This window comes from Rhopalosiphum maidis, chromosome 2 (genome assembly GCF_003676215.2).
Source record: "Rhopalosiphum maidis isolate BTI-1 chromosome 2, ASM367621v3, whole genome shotgun sequence".
In the NCBI taxonomy this organism is placed as follows: Eukaryota; Metazoa; Arthropoda; class Insecta; order Hemiptera; family Aphididae; genus Rhopalosiphum; species Rhopalosiphum maidis.
Window position 1 is genome coordinate 34,933,630 of NC_040878.1, and position 25,359 is coordinate 34,958,988.

At 33.1% G+C, this 25,359-nt stretch overlaps 1 protein-coding gene and 1 long non-coding RNA gene across 2 annotated transcripts in view; one reads left to right on the forward strand and one right to left on the reverse strand.

Annotated features, from left to right (window-relative positions):
* Window positions 1-25,359, forward strand: part of LOC113555124 (autophagy-related protein 16-1) — a 155,250-nt gene that overhangs the window by 65,288 nt on the left and 64,603 nt on the right. The window lies entirely within an intron of this gene.
* Window positions 16,083-25,359, reverse strand: part of LOC113555125 — a 31,415-nt gene continuing 22,138 nt past the window's right edge. Inside the window, exons 2-3 of the long non-coding RNA XR_003405330.1 lie at window positions 16,384-16,441; window positions 16,083-16,280 (exon numbers count right to left, since the gene is read on the reverse strand). This is a non-coding gene — a long non-coding RNA (uncharacterized LOC113555125). The remainder of the gene's footprint in view (window positions 16,281-16,383; window positions 16,442-25,359) is intronic.

Consider the following 25,359-nt stretch of genomic DNA (forward strand, 5'->3'; position numbering starts at 1 on the left):
AATAGCGTAAAGGAAAACAGCAGCAACGGACACAGTAAAGGACACTGCAGTTTCATGACCACCGGCGGCGACGGCGGCAATGTCGTCTACAAATATAATGTATATTATACAAATATGGTAGTGGTATATTGGTCGCCCGGTATAAACCATATATTTATATGCGTACGTGGCGTGTACGTTACCCGTTCGCGCCTTCTCCGTGTACAGTCGTGTGTAGTGTATAGGTACCTATCCATGTACAATATAATATACATAAAACGTACGTGTAATGCACCTATATCGATCCGGGGTTTTTTTTTCCCGTACGTTTTTCGCCTAGTTTTTATTTGTCGCGGTCGTATAAATTATGTAAATCGATTACCGTCAGACCCCTCAAGCCATCTGAGTGCGCACGACCGGTCAACCCTTCGGCGAAGTGGACGCAGTGTACTTACATTCGCCTATGATTAAAATGTCTAGATGTGCCTACTATGTATGCTTACTCAAGTGCAGGTCGACCCGGAGAAGAAATGTAGTCCAGAAAAGCGTCTGCTAAAAATATACTATACACATATCGCCGTTTTCGCTGTATAATAATTTTCGCACTTATCGTACTCTACGATTCGTTTAAAAACATTTTATATAATAATGTTAGTAATTCTTATTTAGTAAACATTTATTTTAATTATATATTAAATAAATTAATAAACTATTTAGGTCTGGTCCGTCATCGCGCACCCTTTCCACCTTCCTCTTCTACTAAATTATGTACGCCTGCGAACCGGCCGGATGCGGCCTGAATTTACATTTTTCCTTTTTTAAATCCTGATTATGGCTTTTAACAAGTACGAGTACGTAGAAAATACTGATTATTGTGGTTTTTTAAGGTTAAAATTAAATAAATACACTGATTGTGTCTTACATAATATTATTTAATGCAATATGTATCACATTCGCACAATCGAACACTATAATATGACTAACAGCTAATACCTACTTACAAGCAATAAACTAAACAATATCTTATGAAATTTAAAATTTAAAAACTTAATTATAGATTTTTACTATTGAGTTTACGAAAATATTCATAAAATATAATATTGTTTGAAATCTATGCCATTTTATTTATTTTGCCATCTTATATACATAATACATTAGGACGGTATGTAATGCATTATAAATCTTTTATACTTTGCTCCACTAAAATGCATTTAAAATTGTAACCATTATATTATTGTATTATTTTTATTAAGTATTTAATTTATCTCTAAATCTTCTAAGATTAACTGACATTTTATAAACTAATGTTTTGTGCAATGCAATGAATAAATATTATATTTTATTTACACGTTATTTTCTGAACCAAACATTTTGCAATTGGGCATCTCCGGTACATGCTACAATAGCAGCTGATATACATTTTTAAATCAGTGCATTCATAAATGTCGGCGTTTGTATGAATATTTGTACATATATACATGCATATATTATTTATTATTTTTGTCGTTGTATATTGTTACTCCGCAGAGCGAGGATTTAATAAATTGAATATTTTTGAAGAAAAAAAAAAATCACATTTCATGGTTATTTTAAACTCCGCCGGTTGCGTCTACTATAGATCTGGTCATCATATCGCAGCAGCTACCTATGTTGATTGGCCGTGACGGTCAGGCGCGCGTTTTTAACAGTAAATGTATAATTTGATTTGCCCGTGAACACCACAGCGGCGCGATAGTGGGATGCATGCGTTTCGGGGCAAAGAATCCGTGTATAATATAATTTCGTTTTGCTCGCATCTCGATATCGACGGTGACGTGAGAAACGCGAATTCGTCTTCGCTGCAACGAGCGCACTACGTATAGTCGGTCAACATATAATAATAATAATAATAATAATAATAATATTGTGGCGGCACTCGGCGACCACCGCGGGAAGTCGCCCGTATCGGGATATAAACCCGCGCGCGCGCGATTTACTCGTATAATACATCACGACACCAGACGTCGAATGGATATTATATGCGCGCCGCATTAAATTATATCTACAACGTATATTATATATATATAATATTTTATGGTATTGAACTTATTTCACATATATGTTTGTATAAACAGTGTACTTACGATACCTATACCTACGTCGTCGTTATATAGTTAGTTTTATCATCGTGAACATGTTCGGGCGTACGTGGTCTATAGTAATCCGGATATACGTAACAAACTATATATTATTGTATATCACAGTGTATAAATATACCTATATATACTACTTAGGTACGTTCGATCGAAAATTGACTATTGTTAAAATCAACACGCGTGTTGCACGGTTAACACCCAAGAATTACGAGATCAAATAATAAACCGAGCGTACTAGCAGTCCCGCGTCGTCTGAAGACATTATGATTGCGTAACAAAAACAGAGTTTTATAAATAATAATGAAAAATCCATACGGACGGTAATAGATATAGAAGTTTGTGCGTGGACTGTTCTCTTCCGCATGGAAAAACCAATAAGCATCACTTAACTTTTTCTGATAATTTTAAGTTATGAAGCGATTCCTGTTCCGAATCTTTTTTAAAATGAGATATATATATTTGTTAAACCGCAATATATTTTATGTATTATGACGTGTATAGTTACTATAGATCTGAAACTACATAATAATAATAATATGTATAATACGCATTCACGTGTCTTGCCGAGTATAGATTAATGAGCGGAACTGTGGATCAATATTTTGCGGGGTAATTCTACGTCGTTTTACTGTTAGATCATCTGAACATCAAATACTTAAAACGATAGTCATCTGAATTTATATATACTGAAATACTCCAAATAACATTTCGTTTTGAATCAAGAAATTAAAAACGTATTGTCACTAATAAAAAAAGAAAGTAAAACACACAAATAAATATAGTGAGTTATAATTTGTAATTGCTATTTTTCTTTTTAATTATATTCGGATGAATTAAAATCACGTAAAAAAATGTATTTATATAAACGTTAATAGTCTTTGAAATAATAAGTGTTCTCAGGTAAATGAATCACTCGGTAGGAAAAAAATATATTTACCTATATTATAGTGATCCCTGACTAGACAGCTCTTTTTTACTGTGTGAATTAAAATAGTGATGCTCGTACGTGGATTTATTTTATTTTCAAACGTACGCATATAGTATATCGTTTATATAAAAGAAATAGTTACTTTTTATATTACTATTATGATTATGATATTTTACTAAGTATTTATTCACGCAAGATTTGGCTCAATAACCGAGTGACGGGTACATCGAACCCATGAAATCTATTTAATAGTTTTTGAAGATTTTCTAATTGGTCAACGTCAAGTTGATTCCCGACAAAACCGTTGTATACGAAACAAATTATTATGGTTAAACATAATATCATAACAAAATAACGTTAAGTGTATAATTAAATTATCATTTGTTGTTTGTTTGTATACTTTTTGTTGTCCCCTTATCTTTGTATTTTTCAAAAAAAAGTTTCCTTTATCTGCCCCGAAAACTATGATTACATTTTAAAGGATTCGCTACGATAATGTTGCTTTCACAACTGTTTTAGTTTGTTATAAACTTTTATAATAACTATTTACCAAATCAAATGGTATAAATACTATTTAATATAAACATCGGTGTATTTATCTATTCAAGTTATTAGAAAACCCAACCCGGAATATTTATGGCATCTAGTGTAATGTTCAAATAATTCATAGACGCGGATGGAGATTATTAGAATAAATTATATAACATTATTATTGGAAAAGAGGATAAAACCACGAACATCGGTATTGTTCTGGAGGTTTATTAATCAGCTCGTGGACTAACAGTCCCGCGGAGACTTAGCGGAACTAAGTAGTATTCGGCCACGCATAATACGCCCTGCAGTGTTAAGGCATGGTCGGAAATGGTATACAAACTTTGCGAAATGTTGGTTAACAGGAAACTCTGCCAGTCATTATATAGGTATCCGACAAAATAATATCATCAGATATACCGCTTCGGGACTAAAAGATAGATAGTACATAATATTATATTCATCGTCCATAAGATAGTATCTGATTCGGTCAGCAATATGCGAATTTTCGACCGTTATACGCTATAATAGTAGTTACTCACTCACATATTTATGTTGCAATATTACTTGTGTTAAGTTTTATCGTAATAGCGACTTGTTCGCTATTGATACTTTATATTTTCATTAACGATTTACGATTTATTTTTTTTGCCAGTACACGACTGTCACACGAATTATCATAATAATTATAATACGTTCATATGCCACGGTTACGTTATCTTCAACGCGTTTTAGTTGTATAGTATAATTTAATATAAGTACATAAAAAATTGTTTATAATGACGTTAATTAAGGACAAATATATCATAACGACCATAATTTAAAAAAAAAAAGGTAGTATAAATCAGTAGATGCAAAACATTTTATTAGATTTTAATCACAAGACGTGAACTTTAATTATCTATATTTAAAAAAAAAGATAAATTTGTTTTTAACTATTTCCATTTTTTCAAAAGTCATTTTTGTACTTATAATATTGATAACCCAATTTTACACTGATTGTTAAATATTTAGCCTCAGGTATTTTAAAATGTATTCTTATCATAACTCATAATCAATTGATAATCTGACTATGTATGTAAACGGTTATTACTCATTATAGATACAATATCTGTCTAAATTTATAAAAAATAAACATGATTATATTCTTATAGTAATATAGTATCATAACAACATATATAAAGCATATAACACATAAGACAAGAACATAATCTAAGACCTTACATTTTAGATCATTAAACCCGATATGTCACTACAACCGATGCCATTAAAACGATTTATATCTGAATACTAGCTATATAGTGTTAACCCAATTTATATTATTATACACTCCGTGTTTATTTTATAAACATTTTCATTAAGCACATATATTCTTAATGATATAATTTAAATTAATTTCATAACGGTTCGATAGATTAAAAACGACGGGGTGACGATATTACCAGGAAACGGGCGTTTATGTACTATGTTTTGAGTGTTATTTATACACAATTTTAAGTAAAATATCAAACAGCAAAATTAGATAAAAAATGTTTTTTAATTTATAAGAACAGAAAATTTTGTTTTTTTATCACATTAATATTTTATGATTTGGAAATTTTTCTGTAGGAATATCTATTGTACTTACCTGTTTTTATATAAATATCGTTTTATCACAGTACTTTTCATATTATATTTAATGAAATCGTGATCTTATATCACTATTTTGAAACCTAATGTTATTTCATTTTTATCTTGATGAGAAATTAATAAGTATACTCTCATTATTCAGTCTAAGTATTTTTTAATTTATTTTTGTATATCATATCTGCAATGCTTGTTATTTAGTAGTTGTTTTCTTGTCTGTTTCATATTAATCGAGGATTTTTGTTGTTACAATAGTCACGACAAACATTTTATATTATTTTATAATCGGTAGTTATATTATATATACATATGTGTGTGTGTGTGTGTGTATACATTATATGAATATTATCTATATTTTTATAATTCATAAAATTATCTATTTTCAGTATTTGTATAGACCTTCAAACGTCAGTCATACCATTTATCAGTCGACCTTTGTTCATTGAAATTTTTGAAATTTTATTGCGTATTTCACGATAATTAAGGTCTAACAATTATTTAATATAAGATTTGTACACGTTTCAAAATTGCTACAAAACATTAATTTCTGGTTAGAATTAATGAAGAAAATTGTTAAAATGACGTTTTCTTGAAATAAAAATAAGTTGTCTTAGTCAAAATCGTGGGCGGAAGGAAAATTCGATAATGATCATTCAATTAAAATCTCCGCAGAAAAAAAACAAACCCTGATGTAACTAATTTTAAGCTTATAATATAATAATAAATAATATTATATAATATCATATTATTATTATATATTATTATATAATATTATAATATTATGTAGATATTATTATTCTCATTGATGGATTGGTCATTGGTTTAATTGGTTATTAAACCGACGGCTGAGTCACAACGCATTAGTTTTTGACAACGAAATGAAATTAATACAAAAAAACCTCAACGTATTATATATACCTATGCATGTGTACACCGCCATAGTGTAAGTATATATTTTATGCGCGTGTATATATATGATTGACGTATCTACCTATAGAATTTTCATCTGTCGAAAGGTAAAATAAAATTTGAAGACATTTAACGTTGAATTTTGTTTTCTTTTGTTGAAAACGGTATGGACGATGTGGAACAATTGTAAAAAGTAACACGCGCGTCACATACCTATATATATATATATTACGCACACTTACATTTATATGTCCGTTCCATTTCAGTGTATATATGCGTATATATGTATGTATATTTTCTATTCATCGAGTGGTTGTGTGTAGAAAAAAATATCATGTCCATTGTGAAATGCTCCTAGAAGACGATATTACTATATTTATATACTTCATACAAAGGTCGTGTATTTCTATATATATTATCTCAATAAAACGCAAGCGATTCGTTTTTAAATTTTTTTTTTGTCGTTCACCTTATTAAAAAAATAAAAACGAACAAGCTAAAATTATAATTGTAATGAAACGTAAGAGAAATTTGTTTTATCCTTTAAACTATTTAACTTAAACATAATTTTTGTTTTATGAATCAGTCTTTTACATGTTACTCAAGTTTCCATAATATTTTCATTGATTATTAATTACCTTTTACTTTTATTAAAAAATAAAAATTTGTTTTGCCACATTTGAGCTCCATTGTTTGGTAAACCGATGTAATCGGTTGGATAAAATTATGGGGTAAATTATACAATACCGATTGTTATAACACGACTTTTTATAATAATTCGAGGTAAAATTGTTATTAAATGATTACAGTGTGACTTGATAATGACTGAAAACCGTTTTACCGGGCTACTCTATTCTACTCACCTCTCCACTATGTAATTATAATGCTGCAGTGGAAGTGTTGGAACATACGTTTATGATTACACTGTTACTATACTTTCATTCAAACGTTTATTATACGATATATTATGCATCAAATATATATTAATTAATACAATTATAATATTATGTGTGTTCATGGATACTGAATTTACTTTATATACAAATCATATCGGAATTTCAAATTGATCAGTACGAACACCAAATTTAGTTCAAGCGTATTTTGTCCTATAGTGCGTTTACTTTGCATGTATAATAAAAAGGTCATAATGATGCAATTGATACACTAATACTATGTATACCTACAATTTGTGTATTCATATGAATGTCTTGTAATCGTTAGTATGTTACAGTGTTACACTACAAATTATAAATTATAATTACTTTCAATTATGAAATTGGTATTCAGATTACAAAAATAATATCGTTTAATGAATTTAAAAAAAATATTTATTTTTTGTTGGTGCGCATACTTAGCTATTTTTGGCTTGGACATTTGCATCATATTAAATTTTTAGTACACATAACTCCGGTTGCATTGAGAAACGGATTTACGAGCTATTGCGCTGCACATATCGTTATAATAATTATAATAAATGACACAATGTCGGTTGAAAAGCCGCTGTCGCGTTGGACTCGTGCCAGAAAACCGTACAATAATAGAGTAGATTTTCGTAGGCGCGTGTGTGTGTGTTTAAAAAAAGTTCGGGATGATATTATTATTATATCAACGCGGTCCGTAATACATACTATTATGTAATTTGTAATAATTATTACGCGTTTTTAATATAGTAATTTGAAACATTTCAGCCGGATGACCTTAGATTCAAATGGGACCAAACAATATTATTTATCCACAAGAGTTACGCTAAATTGTATAGCATTAAGCAACCGAATCTAACACGGATGCATTTTGTAAGGTCATGAAGTGCACGGGACAGCTAGAACTTTTTTTAAATTGCAACATATTACATATATTATTAGTTTTATTACTACCAAAATGTATCAATAATTTACCTCTTATTCTTTTTAAGAAACTTTGACGAGTAATCTTTTTTTTATCTTAATGATTGACTGCTTACAGCAATTTAAAGTTATTCCTATTGAAAAATTCTGCTTTTGTTCTATATAACAACAAATAATGAAGAACCAATGACAAAATATAATGGTCATTTAAACTGTTTAAAAATTTTAAAAAAAAAGCCGTACTTTTTTAACTTTAAATTACTATAAGTTTGTTACTCGTTTTATATCTTTGAAGTAATACTTAATAGCTCTTCACTTTATTATAGTTACACTCGAAAAAGATAATGAGCTAAATTTGTAAGTAAATGTGAGTTGGTTGTCTGGCGATCTAAGCGGGAGGAGCGGAGAATTGTGTAGTTAGCTCCCAGTTAATTTGGTCCATAGCTTCAAATCGTCGAACTTACAAACTTTGAAAACACAATAAAATTACTTGTACATTTATCTTCAACATCACTCACCATTTATTCGGTGTGATTTGGATTATGTGAAAGAGAGGTATGTACAGGTATGTCGATATTATCGCGTGTGTTCTATTGAAAATTTGGTATTAGTTTATATTTCATTGCGGTAGCGCTAACAGTGATTTGTATACCTAGGTACAATATTATTTTATATCCGGTTGTGGAAAACGACCGCCGAGTTATACAGATATTCCGGCTGTCGTACATCATTCCTTGTCGCAAAAATAATAATATAACACAAAATATGTATTTCGTTTTATTTTCAAGTCACTGGAGCTATATATATGATTTCGTCAGGTACCCGTATAACAGTCGTATATTATTATCATATACGTTTTGTATATGGTTCGTGACAGTATTTGTACACACAAATATAATAAATATATATATTGCATGGGATGAGAAAGGAAACGTTGCATCCGTACAGAGATATGTATAGGAATGTCGAGCGGAACAATAGTAGGTACGTCGTAGTCTGTACGTACGACCGCGTGTGTATATGTGTATACATACATAGACATCGTATAGTAATATAAATTACACGATACATAATAATTAAGAAATACGAGAAAAACGGAAAGACAAAATTGTGTCAAACTCGCGATGGATGAGAATTACAGTGAAAACGCGAGAAAAAAAAACTACAAACGAGTATACAACAATATTATTTTATAGGCATTATATATTATTCGCATACGACGGGTACGCGTCGCAAATTACTTTTTTACAAACACAGATATATATATATATATTGTATTACGAGGATACGACAACAGTATAATATAGTATGTACCTACGCGTATAATTATAATTGACGTGAAACTACATATCGTATATAATACACATAATAATATTACACACGTGTATATTATTGTGTATAGCGTGCATTTCGATGGTCGTTGGCGAATATCGAAGAACAATATAATTGAACAATTTTTAATAGTTTTTCGCATCGTCGAGAATTTGCCGTCACTAATGTTGTTATCACTTGTCAGCATATGTGTTGCAGTCCATCTTCTGAAACACCACGAAACTCGTTGGTTCAACGTAGTGGTGGTATAATATAATTACAATAAAATCGTTTTAGTTTTTTTTATAATATTCATCATTGTCTATACCATTCTGTATAATCGATCGCGGAAACTTTCATTTGTTGTATAGCAGCAAGTGGGTATAAAAAATTACGTTAAGATGTTGAAACCGGTGAAGTGTATTTATATACGGTATATCTTATTGTGTTACCGACAACAACGAGAAAAAATGGAAAAAAGAATATAATCGAATACAATATAGTGTATACTAATAGGTTTTAATTTTATTAAGTAGTTAGAATCCTTTAAATAAAATATATTATAGAGTAGGTTACTGGACATTGAAGCGTAGGTATACCTATGTAACGGAATACTCAACCGACTTCTATTGTTCGGCCTGAAAAAAAATTGTAATCGGTTTTTAACTATTTTTGGGATTTAATTAAGAGAGCTCTAAATATTGTAGTGATATCATACACCGTATAGTATATATCTGTACGATTCAGGTACGTGTCATTTGATAAAAAAGCTGATGTCTATCAATTAATGTTTACCTCGTTTAATTGCAGTTTTTTTTTTTTTGTCATTACAGTCTATACTAAATTACAATAATATACCATTATAATATGCTTATTCGATGTCCTAAATATCGTTATTGTATTTGGCGGGAGCCAATCCAATTTTATGTAACCCTGCATAAAATGCATATTAAGGTTCGTTTAGTTTACTCGTCTCCGCAAAAAAATCGATTAACCCGATGATATCTCAGCGGTTTCAGATGATACCGTCGTAGAATCGAGGAAACTCGCGTTTCAGGCGTGACGGTACATCGCGATTTGATGATAATAATAGTATACCTATAGATAGGTGTACATAAAAAATGTGTATACGCGCCAGTGACCTTTTTACGATGGGCGCGGGCGAGCGTGTGCTTGACGACATCGCTTTGATGGCGGCCATCCACGAGGCCCAAATCGTCGTCGCCGTCGTCGTCTTTGACGGTCAGTTTACCTAATTACGTTTCCGAAACACGCGCGGCGGTGGCCTCGTCAACGACCTCAACGGTGAGCGCGCGCGCGAGAGTTCGACTAATAGACCACCAACACCATACCGTCTGCGCGACGGTGATAACTATCGGATATTTATACCATCATCGTTGATCAACAGTCTTGGCCCGAGACGTCTGTGGCGCGAGATCGACGGATCTTTTTTCCGTATATAAACCCCCCATACACTGAAATCGGGACGTGTCAATATTTTTAAGCGAAAATCTGGCCGAGCCACGCTGTGCTGTTCAACTGTGCACGGTTGAATTTCCGGCGAGACAGATATTAAATATATTAAACCGTCTACCGTTGCAGACGAGTGGACGGATCGTGTTCGATTTTTGAAAAGACGACTCGCGTCATAAAACTTGGATTTTTAAACGGCACTATTATATACATGCATTCACAATCACTGTTGCAGTTTTTTTTCCGTTCCTGTCGCTGGACGTTTTGTACATTTAAATAATAGTGTTGGTATAAATATACCGTTTTTGTTGTTAAAAAATTAAATAAAAAACGAAATCGAAATAAAAAAACGACCGGACCTTGGATATTTCTGGACGATTGATCGCACAACGGGAGGCGAGAAAACAATTAAAACCATTTGGTCTGTTATTAAATGTTTTCCGCGAGAGTATAATATTATTGTCTGGGAGCGTCGCGGCGGGGTACGTGCCTGAGATCTTATCAGCAAACGGCATTCGTTGTCTTTATGAAAAAAAAAATCGTAATTAAAAACGAAAATACCTAGAACTAAGTAGTAGTATTATGGTATACGTGTTGGCAACGCGCCGTTATATAATTGACCGATAAAATGAGATGTAACTTTTTTTCCCGCGTCGACAGTCGTCGGAGACTTTAACGCCTTTTTTATTTTTTTTTATTTTGGTATCTCGAGAATTGCTGTCGGCTACCGCGTCCCATTACGCCTACACCTAAACGGCTTACGTTTATACTAGTATAAGTACATCATACAGGTGTATTGCTTGCATCGCTTGCTTAATCAGTAACGCATAACACGGACGCTTATTACATGAACGCTGTGAGACCAACAACGATTGTCTTCCAAAATATGCTCATCAAACTTAAACCCCAAAAATATATATCTACACCAATTTTTTGATTTTACATCTGATCTCGGCATACGGATACGCATGACGTTATAAAGTGTAATCTAAATTTTATTTATTTGACTTGGATTTTTTGAGTGAACATTTCGATGGCGTGTAATTACCGACCTATTACGCAGCTATACTAAGCGTTTCGATTCTCGGAGACTCAATCAGCTATCGAACTCATCGTTCTCTCGTCATCAAACGACCGACGGCGGTAAATACCTCATCGATTGCGCTCGCGCCACCGGAATGCTGTTCGACCATCTACAGCTATAAGAATACCGGCAAATACGTTACATCGTGATACTGCCTGCGTGTAAATGTACATATATATTGCAAAAAAAAAAAAAAATAATAATAATAAAAATTGCAATCAAACTCGGACGAACAAATAGGATCTTACAACTCCTCTCCGTGCCCATGCGCATCGTCTTTTTTTTATCCCGAGTTGATTTTCATGCGTCCTTCGGGCGATCGATGATCGATCGTTCGATTTGCAGCCATTACTTATACAGCAATTTGTTTCGTGTCACCGTTGCGCGTGTCGTCGTCGTCGGATAAGACGTTTACAAGAAGGAATTATATTATTATAATTAGGCATATAATATAGCATATACTTATACATAATTACCGGTGAAGATAAATTTAGTGATAACAAAGATACGACTAAAGTAGTCGTCGTAGTGATTATTCCTTTTGGTTTCTATATATCTTTCTTTAATCATGACTTTACCACCGGACATCCATATTATTCTCGTCTGTCGCTATATTGCATGTATATGATTTTCACATATTAATAATAAATATAATATCGTTTGTTCTTTAAATTATCTTGTTTTACGCGCGGACAGTTGCAGTCTACACTCATCTATAAACATTATATATGTTTATATATATATATAGTCGGGTTATTCATATTATTGCGATTTGTCGGTCGAAAGTGAAAAAAAAACCGATGATCGATGTACACAGGTATACATATACGTACACTGTCTAGCGCATCGCATTGCTGTGCACTTTCCACTGAATAATAACATAATGATACGTATAATAATAAGAATATTTTTTCGTACGCGTCCAGCACTACAATACGAAATCTCGCTGCGTGGCGTGCTGCGATCTTCGCGTTTTCGTTATATTGTCGTCGTGGCGAGCTTATCGACTTTAAATTTTTATCATCTCGGACGAGCGCGTGGAAATTGTTTTGTTTTCGCACGCTCTAAGACAAAAATAAAGTACCTACATATATGCTGGACCGCTGCAGCACGATCGTCCTGTGCCGACGGCCTGCCATTGTGCGTGTACCGTTATCCCACGTCGCCTGCCCTATAGGTACTGCTGTAATGATAACCGCCGCCTATTATTTTATTTGCTTTTTATTGCGTTTAAGTGTTATTAAATTTCCACGCGATATTCGTACGCAGGACTTACACGGTTATTGCTATTATTTTTTATTATTTTTATTATGATACGCACCTCCTGCGCGGGTCTGCAATCGGTCGACAGCATCTTTCGGATTCGTGTGCACTATCCGATTCGATCGACTCGCCGGTCGGTTGTTCGTTTCGGCCGAAGGGTGTAGAAATTAAAACCAATCGTTTAAACCTCGCGGTCTACAATATATTATAATACGAATATTCGTGAGATATATCTTGGAATACCTACAAAGATACGTATAATATTAAGTAGGTACATATTTATGTGTCTATTTTTATTTCTGCTACGTTATTATGCCGTGTTGCATAGACCATATTATCACTAAACATTCAATGAATTAATTGTAAACTTCATATATATTATTTTATTCTCTAAAACTTGATTTAGTGGCTAAAATTTAGTCTATTACATGGTAATAAATATTTTATAGATTTTTTTCCTTGGCATTCTTTTTTCATATCGATTTAAGATGCATTTATCATATTCTTATTCTAATTGTTTTCAATTGGGTTAACACGTCTTCCCGCATTTTTAGATACATAATGTTGAACGTGTATATATAGTACACATCATATAGGTAGTCAAACTATCGTACGTAATACATATTGGAATTGAATTAGTTTAATGTCTTGTTTACATGCATTCATATTGGTGCATATAATATCGTACAGACCATTTCAAGACCATTCAAATACGTATATATATATGAATTATGCGATGAAAACGTTCCGGTTTTCTCTTACTCTGTGTGTAAGAAAAACGAAATCTAATACAATAACAATAATACAACACGCCCATGTATGTATATATTATATTATATATCAATATGTGTTATTGTTCGTCACACTTATTAGCATACGACTTTTCAATTATTATTCTCCGCGTACACAATCCTTTCGTTGTGCACTGGTTATGTGCAAACAAAAATGTATTTTCTACGGGTCACCCCCATATGGCGTGCACTATATTATGTTATTATTTTATTATAATATATATATATGTGCGCGCGTGTGTGCGTACTACAGACGTCGCAGCCGCGTACTACTATTGCGGGACGTCGATAAAAGCCAGTTTGTCGATGTATACCGCGCCCGAGGGCATGCTGTGATATACATTTGTGTACACGCTCATTAGTGCCATGGATACATAGATTTCGTTTTTCATTCGACGAAAAAAAAAACAATAAGCGATACTTTGTGTGTATATATATGTATTATATAACGACAGTCGTCTCAACAGCAGTTGTCCGGCATCCTATTGGTGCCTTTCGATATTGTCTATGCATAGTCGTCACTGCTGTCATAGCTATAATATATACATTCAAATAATATACAGAGTGATTTTTTTTAACAGTAAACACTAATCACTCATTTCCTGAAAAAGTATTATAAAATATAATACAGTTGTCGATTTTCGAAAAAAATTATAGTTCTTATTAATACCAATTTCCTACATACATTTTTTTTTTTAATTTCCGATTTATAACATATTACATTATATACATTTTGAAATATATGTTATGAAAGCCTAACTTTGGACACTCGTCGTTTGTTGGTTTAACGTATTTTAAGTTTTAATTAGCAAGGTAGCGGATCGGGGACCACTATACTCAGCTTATTTAATCCTTAATTAAACCTTCGAAGTTATTCTTTGAAATATAAATGTATAGAATAATATTCTACTTTAGTTTATGAAATTAAAAGTATTTATTTAAAAAAGTATATAACCTTTATTATTTTACGAATAATGATAAAAATAATAGAAATTATAACTTTTTCCAAAAATTTTATTTTGAAGATTTTGTGCCGTCTGACTGATTTAGGTTTATTATAATCATACGTGCAGTACAATATTACATGATTATACTTCATAAAATAATTAACATATAACGACTAATGTTGGAATAATACAATTAAAAAAACAAATAATTTTGAGTGTTGAAATTATTTTTCAGCTTCACCGTGTGTAACGTGTACATTGTATATTGTAAAAAAATATGTATAAAAACAAAACTTATAATATATTGCATTATTACTTTACCATGCGATTATGGTTATTACTGGAATTGAAGATATGTACGCGCACGCGTAAATAGCTCATTGTGATTTGTTAATTACACACATATATGTATATACCTAGGCGGTACCTTTGTAAATAGACTGACCGAGAACGATAAAATAGGTTTTTACATGTCATATTATATGTTATTTTATTAATAATATATGCACTTATATTAGACTAGTCATTTCTATTTTTTTTTTTTTTTACATTGTATTTTATGATTTCCTAAATATAAATATAATAAAAATAGATCACTTCTCATCGAATCAATGACAGGATGATTCCATTTTCGTATAAATAAAATTTAAAATTAGTAAATAAGACTTGCCTATTAGTTTTCCATAAGAAAAAAAAATAGGTAATAAAGTGGACACCGGTCGGCTTTACATTAGGTACCTATTGAATGAAATTTGTTATTAATGAGTAAATCAATATAATGGATTTTAATAAATTTTAATTCAATTATAATAACTCATTACTAAATACGTCAAAAACGATTCTGAACCAAAACTGTCTAAATTTTAGATTTTCGTAACAATTTCTGTTTTTTCTTAATTTTTGTTTATTTTTCCCAATTATAAAAGACTAAAGTACTGGGAATTTTGAATTTTTACCTCTCCGTAGTAGGTACTAACTAGATCCAATTTGCTATCCAAAATTACTATTACAGTGAAAATTGAAACATTTTGTCGCTTATTCATCGCTCTGCTAGAAATTTAAAAATATATATATAATAATTTACTTGTATGATTTTTTGTGAAATAATAATTTATATTACTTCTGTTATTGTATAATTTATATTTTTTTTATTTTTCATTCTTTATTCTTAATTCTGTAGTTCTGTCCTTCCGGTTCTGAAATTCTGTAATACAATTCGTCCTCCGGAGACACTTTCGATATTTGTAAATAGATATGTACTTGAAAAAATAAATTTTAATTGTATAAAAGTCATAAGTTATAACATACAAACTCGTAATCTATTGAGTTCAGTATCCCATTGTACAGTAAAATGTAGTGTAACGTGTGGAGTAGTAGTTGTATACGTATGCATGTAAATGTAAAATAATACCTTCGACACTGATTTTTTGTTCATTTTTCCGTGTGGCCGCCAGTCCGACTGAATTTTGCAATAAAAAAAAAGGTAAAAAAATCTGACGTTAAAAACTACGACTCATTGTTCCATTTGCTCGGTGTGGTATTTATGTAGGTAAGTTACATACTCGAGTGTGTTGACGGCATATGTGTGTGTATACTTCTCATGCAGCCGTGTTAACATTGCTGCAAGTAAAGAGTATAATATATATATAGTACCTATCCGTACAATTGTCGAGAGTCTGAATATTATACCTTCGTAGATTTTGAGGATAAAGAGTTAACCGTATACGATACCAGAATAACGAGCAGTGACTGAACATAATTCTGACGGGGGAAAAATAAAATAAAATGTAGGCAAACGACGACCGCGTGTGTGCCATATGTGACGGCCAGTGTTTCGGATCGTAAATATACAGCGAACCGTTCCGCGCAGGCAAAACGGATATCTGCCGCGGAAATCATGCGCTGCACTTTTTATTGGTCTCTCGGCGAGGTAGTGTATATAATAGCAATACAATGATAATAATATACTCGATTCCATCGAGCGGCGCCGGTCTTTACGTACTATCGTTCGGTTAGAGAAGTCGCGGATCCGGGCTGGCTATACACCGTCGCTGTTGGCATCGTCGTATATAACGATGTATGCCGGCAGGATGACTTCCGCGAAGTCGGGTCTTAATATAATTCGAATGGCCGACGACGATGCGGCGGCGTTACATCGTCCCGCAGAATGTCGTTTCTCGACGATTAATGCGCACGGCGCAGGATGTTTGTAATAATAATAATAATGTTTACACGTCGAGAACAGCGTAGTAATATAGTTGTTATCATATTAATATATTATCTATCGGCGTTTGACGTATATCCAAATCCGGAATCCGGATTTTTGTTTCGTAATCGCGTAATAAGAACACGCATTTTGTTGGCACATGATTACGAAATCCAAAACGAAAACTATATAAAGGTGGCACCGGTCATGCAGTTGATTGATAACACGCGGGCCGACCCTTCGTGACAGTGGTACGGCGAATCTCGCGCGTCTTTGTAATATATAATATATTATATAGTACCGTACACCAAATATGGAGTAAATAATAATGATACAACGAAGCCTTGTGCGATCATACGCCGTCGAAAGTTATTTTTGTTCTAGTGGCAGTGGCTATATGGTTCACATTGTTCGCCTTGGCTTCCTATACTTAATTATTATTTATACATCATATGTATATGCGTGTTACACTAGTCGAGTGCAGAACTAGCTGTATTTGTTTTCTTTAACAGGACTGGCCCCCGGCAACGGTGATTGCAGAGTCCGGTGCGCTCTTTGACCCACCCGTCCCCCGCACAGCCGTTCCATCACTCTCGTAGTTGACCGAAGCTGCCGATCTCATCCATCATTGGCGGTCGCGGCGGCAGATGAACGAAGTCGGCGAGTCGCCTCATCGCATACTCATACATACATATATATATATATTAGGAACTCTTCTCCGCATAATATAATATATTATATATTATGTCCGGTAGCGGCGCCCGACCGCAGAAACGCCTAAAAACCACGACCGTCGGTAGCCGCGAATCTCGCAATTACGTCCTAATGACGTGATTCCGTCTAATTATAGCCCACACGTATATACACATGATGCACGCATAGAAATGTACAGAGTGCAGCTGCGTGATCGACCGTGTGCTCGACGACCTTGAACCGGAAAAAACGCCGCAGTGTAGGGGCGAGGTTGCGACGAGCAGAATAATATTCCACCGTAACTCTATTTCCCCCCCGCCCGGCGCCCATCCTGGACTCGGTCTCTTTGGACGCGTTCGCCGGTAATGATCGTCGTACAGACCGGAGACCGTGTAATGTTATCATCGCATTGTAATTGCGATTCACTTACAGCTGGGCGGCGCCCTCGGTCGAATATTTTTCCGCAATCGTCCCCGCGGGCGGCGCGAAGGTCGTGGTCCATTTCCCGCCGATCTACATTATATCGATACCGGTTTACGTCGTCGTCGCGTGTTTTACGGTTTGGGACTTTGTCGTTGCTGCACATACGGGGGAGCGTTGTTCCGGTGTATAATACTGTAATAGTGTGTATACCGTGTACGAGTGGATATTACGACGACGGTTGCAGCAGCCATATTATTACTATACCTGCCTATAAATTATAATATTATGTACCGACGTCATTTGCGTTCGTGAACATCAACTTCCGACGACGTCTGCTGCCGCGTATGCATGCGGCGCGTAGAACGCGCATGCCTGATCGCTGTTTATTATAACGATAAAGAATAAAAAATAAAAAATAATCTTCGTCGTCACTATTCTCGTGTACGGTAAAAACGTCGTGATGGGATTAAGCGTAGCCCATATACCTTCATATATACGTTATACTGCCATGTCAAATCGGCTCGTTTCGACGACGGTAAATGTGCAGCGGTCGCGTTTAGATGTTAATCCGCCGCCCGGTGAGAGAATATATTATATTTATATATATATTATGTATATACGCGTGTACGCGTATAAAATCGCATTCTTCGGTCACTTCGCAAGACCCGCGCCGACTGCTGCAGCAGGATGCAATGATGTAGGTCCTCGCGTGTTCGAACGTGATTGATTTCGCCCCGTTTTCATATACGTCTCATGTGTGTACTACGTAGGTCGGTACATGTGTGACGAGACGTCGGACGACGGTTTATGATGATAAACGTCTTGCGATAACAACTGTCGGGAAATTATGTCCACCGTCGCGATGAATTATTATGTCCACTCGTGTATTACTGTCGCAGTTGTTTCGACTCGAAAAAAAAAAACCCGCTTTTAAAATGCGAGACTGTGTGACGTTTTGTCGTGTGCGGTTGCGTGGGTCCTATAGGTAAACATTTACAACGTTTTAATGGCAATATTAGTTGTGTTGCCATCAAACCGAGCTACAGACGATTCTAAATCGCAGACGGTTTGTGTTTTTATCGCACGACAATCGTATGTGCATAAGATGCACAGCGCCATAGTTGCAGCAAATCGTCTACGATTTAAAAAGAAAAACATTTGTTTTGTGCTACTTGACTGGTAAACCGAAATCAGTTATTTAAATCAGCTAGTGTAAAAATAGCTAATGTTTTTCGGAGTGCTGAGTCAATTCCGATTTTAAACCGTATAATAATATATTATGTTATACGTAAAAAGGGGTTATACATGTATACAATGTCATGTTTAATATCGTTATATTTTATTCTATTTTCGATTGGTAAAGCTTTCCCTGACACATATATATATATGCTACATATGCGCTTAGCGTATTATAATATATAGTATGTTATTTCGTTGATGTAGCAGCGGTTGGTCAGGTGGGTTTCGAAAATGACTACATGTATAGACCGTCATCTGAACAAATCGTGTCAAAAGTGACATCAACACACTCGTATTATAATAATAATATGCGATTCGCGAATTCCAACATATTTTGGAACACAAACGCGTCGGATCGGTCGGCGAGACTCTCACATACAGACTCCGGTCGACAATATACACTCATACGTGTACAATTTATATATATATATATATAGGCATACCGCAAATAAGACTCCTCGTCGTATTGAACGAGCGAGTGTGCCACTCGTAGTCATTGTGTGTTTCCGAGTAGTGCGCGTTGCGCAGTTGTCCAGACAATTACCCGGAGAACGCATTAAGGGCACGCTGGAGATTATCCCGATCACACGCGGCCGGACCCAGAAACGGTTTCTAGTTTCGAATGCGATTATTTGTAAACGTATAATATAGGTACGTGTATGCATTATACGCCATACGCGCGCGTGTACACTGCACTGGTTTTTCACAATAGCTGCGTTAGCGCGTTCGATTAATCCTTTCTCGCCGCCCGACAATAGTGATAATAATAATTATTTTATATTATCGTGTCTGTCTGGCGGTTGATGCACAGGAGACGTTACGTCTCGTCCGTCTGCAAAGAATAATACGCGACACACTGGAAAGTGGTCTACTGTACACTCGAGCACGCGCGTCACGTCGTGTATCCTAATATAACAATAATTGTCTTGAGGTCGCGTAGTGGTTACAACTTTGCGAGTTTTCTGTTTCGGTGACTCTTCATCTGCAGACGATTATATGCACAATATACTATTATATTCAATAATTGAATACCAATACTTATGTTTTCGATAAAGTACCCATTGTGGTTATTACTATTTAAATATATATATATTATATAATATGCGTGTATGACTGTGTGTCCCTTGTAGGCATACTTATTGTAGGAAAAACATTTACGTGTAAATTATCATGGTATTATAAAATATCACGTTGTGTCATGGTGCAGTTTATTGATTTTTAGTTTCGTTCATAATAATTGTATTGATTTTACAATGATCTTTTTTGTTGTATATGCAGTTCTGAATACACATTTTTAGCAGAACAATATTAAAATTCTCAATAATTTTCTACATTTTAAAATAATCAATGGACGGGAAGAGAAGGATGAACATTTGTTAACATTTTAATATGTATTATTATTATTCAATAACTGTTTGAAATCGGTTTTCATCATTCAGTGATTTACCACTAAATTCAAATTTTACATATCTATGGCAGTACTTACTCTGCAACTACGAAATACAATCATTAATTACAACTGTAAAGACAAGTGACAATTACTTTAAGTTTTTTTTTTTTTTATTATTTCATTTCAAATTAAATTAAAAGTATATGTTTGATTAATTATTGTTTTTTATAAATTGGAGATAATTAAATTCGTACAAATTCAATATAATTTTTGAACTTATTTATATATTATTACTTAGGATTATGTAAGAAATACATTTACAATGTTAACATCTCTCACACGTGGTAAAATTTAGTTATGATTTTTTTTTATATTTTACTTTCCATATTTATTAAATAAATAACACAAAGTTTATAATTATTATCATATAAAATTAGATGTTTAGGATGTGTGACTATATAGGTGTTTAATTTGAAGAACGCGGTGTTTATAATTTTAGATATATACGGTAAAACAATAATCTTTAATTTATTAAATTTTAAGTTTATCACCACTGTCATCGGTTTATTATTTTCAAACGCGTTTAAGCGACAGTACAACGTCGGAAATATTAGATAATATTAGATAATACGCAATCTATGAAATTTTTAAGACTTATTCGCAAGACTTTCAGATATTTTACAAAAATATCCGACTTTTTTAATTTGATTTTGTTTTTTGATCTTCCGAAATACACAGTTTCAGCCGTTTCAAGTATGCATACCATCGGGATTTGGAGTTAGATGCTTATATTGCTTATATTATTATTACCATAATATATGATTACTAGTTATATAATAATATTATGTAGTTCCCTACAAGGCTATGACCGCTTGCGCTTGATGACCGCAAGACAGTAATGTATGGCAAGTTCACATGATGATGGTATGCAAGCAAATAATTATTTCGTCACGTCAAATCACATTTCTGTGGTTGGTTGTGTATAATATTAATACTATTCGGTATAAGTACAGTAAGTACACGATACTTTTGAAATAAGTAAACTTCTAGTATACGTATTTTTGTCGACGTCATATACTCAAGATAAAAACATATGTACGGTGGCGCGATCAAAAAATCAACAAGTAATAGAAGTGCTCGGATCTAAGCCACGGTAACCCGGAAAATGTTTTTCTTTTAATATGTTTTATTATTGGCATTTTGACAAACTGTAGTAATTTTTTATTTATAAAATCGTTCAAAAGCCAGAAAAGCTAGTAGTTTGTGGCTTGATCATCCTTTATCATTTCCATTCTTCTTACCTAAATTTGAAATGAAAATACTATTGCTCCGATTTTTTTATATAATATATTCGGCATTCACTGTATACCTTTGCTTAATATTACGTACCTATTTTAATATACAGAATATCGGTTAAGTATCAAAATGTTTTAATGGTTTTAATAACAATAAATTTTGAGTAACAAAAAAATAATTACTTTTTGCAATAATGTGTGAATAATGCACATTCACCGTTAAAATTATAAATATCTCGTAAAAAAATTTTATTACGTTTTTTTCTCAGATCTATAAATTAACTTAAAGGTGCCCACTTAAACAAATACGGTTTCAGAAACGTTCATATTCCGACTAAATTTCTCAAACATATTTATATATACATAATAACATGTTTATGGTACGGTATATAGCTGCTAAAGTACCCATATAAGTACAACTGCAGTCGCGTGGGTTTGGCGGCGGAATTGTTTATAAAAGCATTAAAAATAAGATATCAATTTTGATAACGATAATTACGCTCGTCGTTAGCCGACTTATTATGTATTATATTTTCGACAACTGCCGCGCGTACACATATTATATATAAATATAAAACCTCGTTACGCGTAGTATATACAATATATATTATTATATAGCGCACATCTGAGTAGGATCGTCCGAAGCATAATAAACTTGCGGCGGCAGGCATGTGCTAATAACAGAGTGAATTATACGAGTTTCTCTGTGGAACTAATCGGAAGGGATCGTCTTTGTATGTAGCGTAATATTGAACGTATTTACATTTAGCACTAGAGCAGTCGTTAAGGACATTTAACAATAAGGGCAAATATTATATAGAACTAACTTACGGTTAACGGATTATTATTAATCAAAACACGGATATTATAATTTTTTTTTTAAAGTATAAAATAATAACGAATTATACTTAATTTAGATCTAAAACATCCAACTAATCTCCTTATAACCCATCTGTTATTGTATTGTATCCTTCCGTCGCTTAACAGGTACTATATACAGTAGTTAAAATAATAAACCGCCACGAGAAATTGGAAACTAAAAATAAAATAAAATTAACGTATCATCTAGTAAGACTAGATAAACAGCGTATAAATTATAATGTATCATGTTGAAACTACCCGGTTTCGCCTATAATCAAGTATTTTATGACATTTCATATTCATAATTTTTTTTTTATGCATTTAATCAAAACCAGCATTTTTAAAACTATACACTTTAATCCAGGACTTTTTTTTATGTTCCGAGACTTCTCTTTGGATGTGTGGCTACCCTATACTAATCACTCGTTAACTTTACACATAAATTTATTTTTTTTAAATTGCACATTCAATGCAAACATTTTTAATAGATATTTTACACACATTAAACTATACATGTTAACATATCGAATAACGATGTATATAACTAAAGTTCTTGCCTACTTGATGATGTGTTACTTAGTTATTAATGTATGTGCAGCTTACCTCACGATAATCTCGACGCACACGTTTAAATTTGCATATAGACTGTTATAATATTATACCTATATGCAATTGTTAATGTGCAGTAATGCACTTCTGCATATTATGTTAGTTCGCTATTCGCTATACTCAAGAAAAAATAAATAATATACTGATCATACAGAATATCAATATATTAGTATTCCGACTCCAGAAATAATTATTATAATTTATAAGTAATTAAACGCGTCTACTAATAGTAATATTAATAAATATGCATCTTATGTGGGGTTCATATCAACTTTGAACATATTTGCTCTAACTGCCGCGTACATACGTTCAAGACAGACAATTTAATGATTCCAGAATCATTGACCGAATCACTCAATCTGCAGAACTCCACTCTGTCTCCATCACTATTAAAATCGTTACCGATACCAATCTACAGAATAAAATAAGTATTTTCATATAGTTGTATCTTATCTGATTATTAAGTAGTTCATATCATCACATTATCATAATGTATGTGTATTATGTAATCCATTTGTATGTAAATATATCTGTGAATCTGATGGTTAATTTAAATAATAATAACATAATTAACAATATAGGATAGGCGTGGGTAGCAGAGATGTTAATAATAATGTCCGAAAACAATAACGACTAAAAAACGGCATTTGCAGTTTCCTTCGAATGTTATTTCAATTGCTTTAGTCTACAACATTATGCATAGGGTATTAGGCGTGTACTGTACTAAAAGCGTTAAAAAAAATTCATATTAAAATCGTATTAGGGTCGCCTCCTCCGCAGCGGCGACCGGTAGTATATACTGCAGCACATTCCTATTCTAACGGTACATATATAGTATAATATATTATATATCGCCGCCGCCCCGGAGTCATTTCGAACTTGAAGTATTATTATATTATTATATTGTACCCGCGCGCTTATTATATATATGGTTGCTAAATTATTGTTTTATAAGAACCGCGGTATCCGATTACCATATAACAGCAGGTACACACTGGGTATGCCAACCGGTTGCAAGGAGATACTATGCACGACATCGTATCGACGTATAAGTTTCTGTTCGGTGGATAGACTCCCGAAAGAGGGTACGCCTTGTAGCTATATATGTATGATATCCATATGAACGGACAGTACCCGAAATATATACGTGCTTTAGCGAATTACAATATAGAAACGTATATATAGGTCAACGAATTGTGCGATGTACGTATACTGCAGAAATTTGTGTAATCCGTCTAGTTTTATAAAACACTAAGATATACAATGCATTGATCTGTTCAACGGGCTTTGAGCCTTTTATTTTAACGCATAACAGGCAAAAGTTGTCTTTTAAAAATCTGAAAACTGTCATTATAAAAAAATTTAACCTAAGATTTATGATATGTGGCAGCCTTACATTTTAAATTGGTTATCGACGTGTACCACATGACACATTATCATATCATATTATTATAATGTATAATATGACTAATCATTATTCTTGTATAAAAGGCTTATCTTTAAAAGTGCATTCGATTTCCCACTATATTTGTTAATTTTTTTTTTTATATTAGGTGAATCAATTCCCTTCGTATAAGTTACAATATATAATAATCACGTCCGTTTTAATCGAATTGCATTCGAAGACATTAATTGTCTCAGTATAGTATGTGTGTGTATAATATATTATTTTCTTTTCATTATAAACAGGTTAGTATACTTATGTTGGTGCACAGATACATGTGCTCATGCTATCGTCGTCGTTGTCGTCACCGTCGCGTCGTCGTCGTTCGTATATAATATAATAATACGATGACGGTTGGTCGACGTAGCCGTCGCCGTC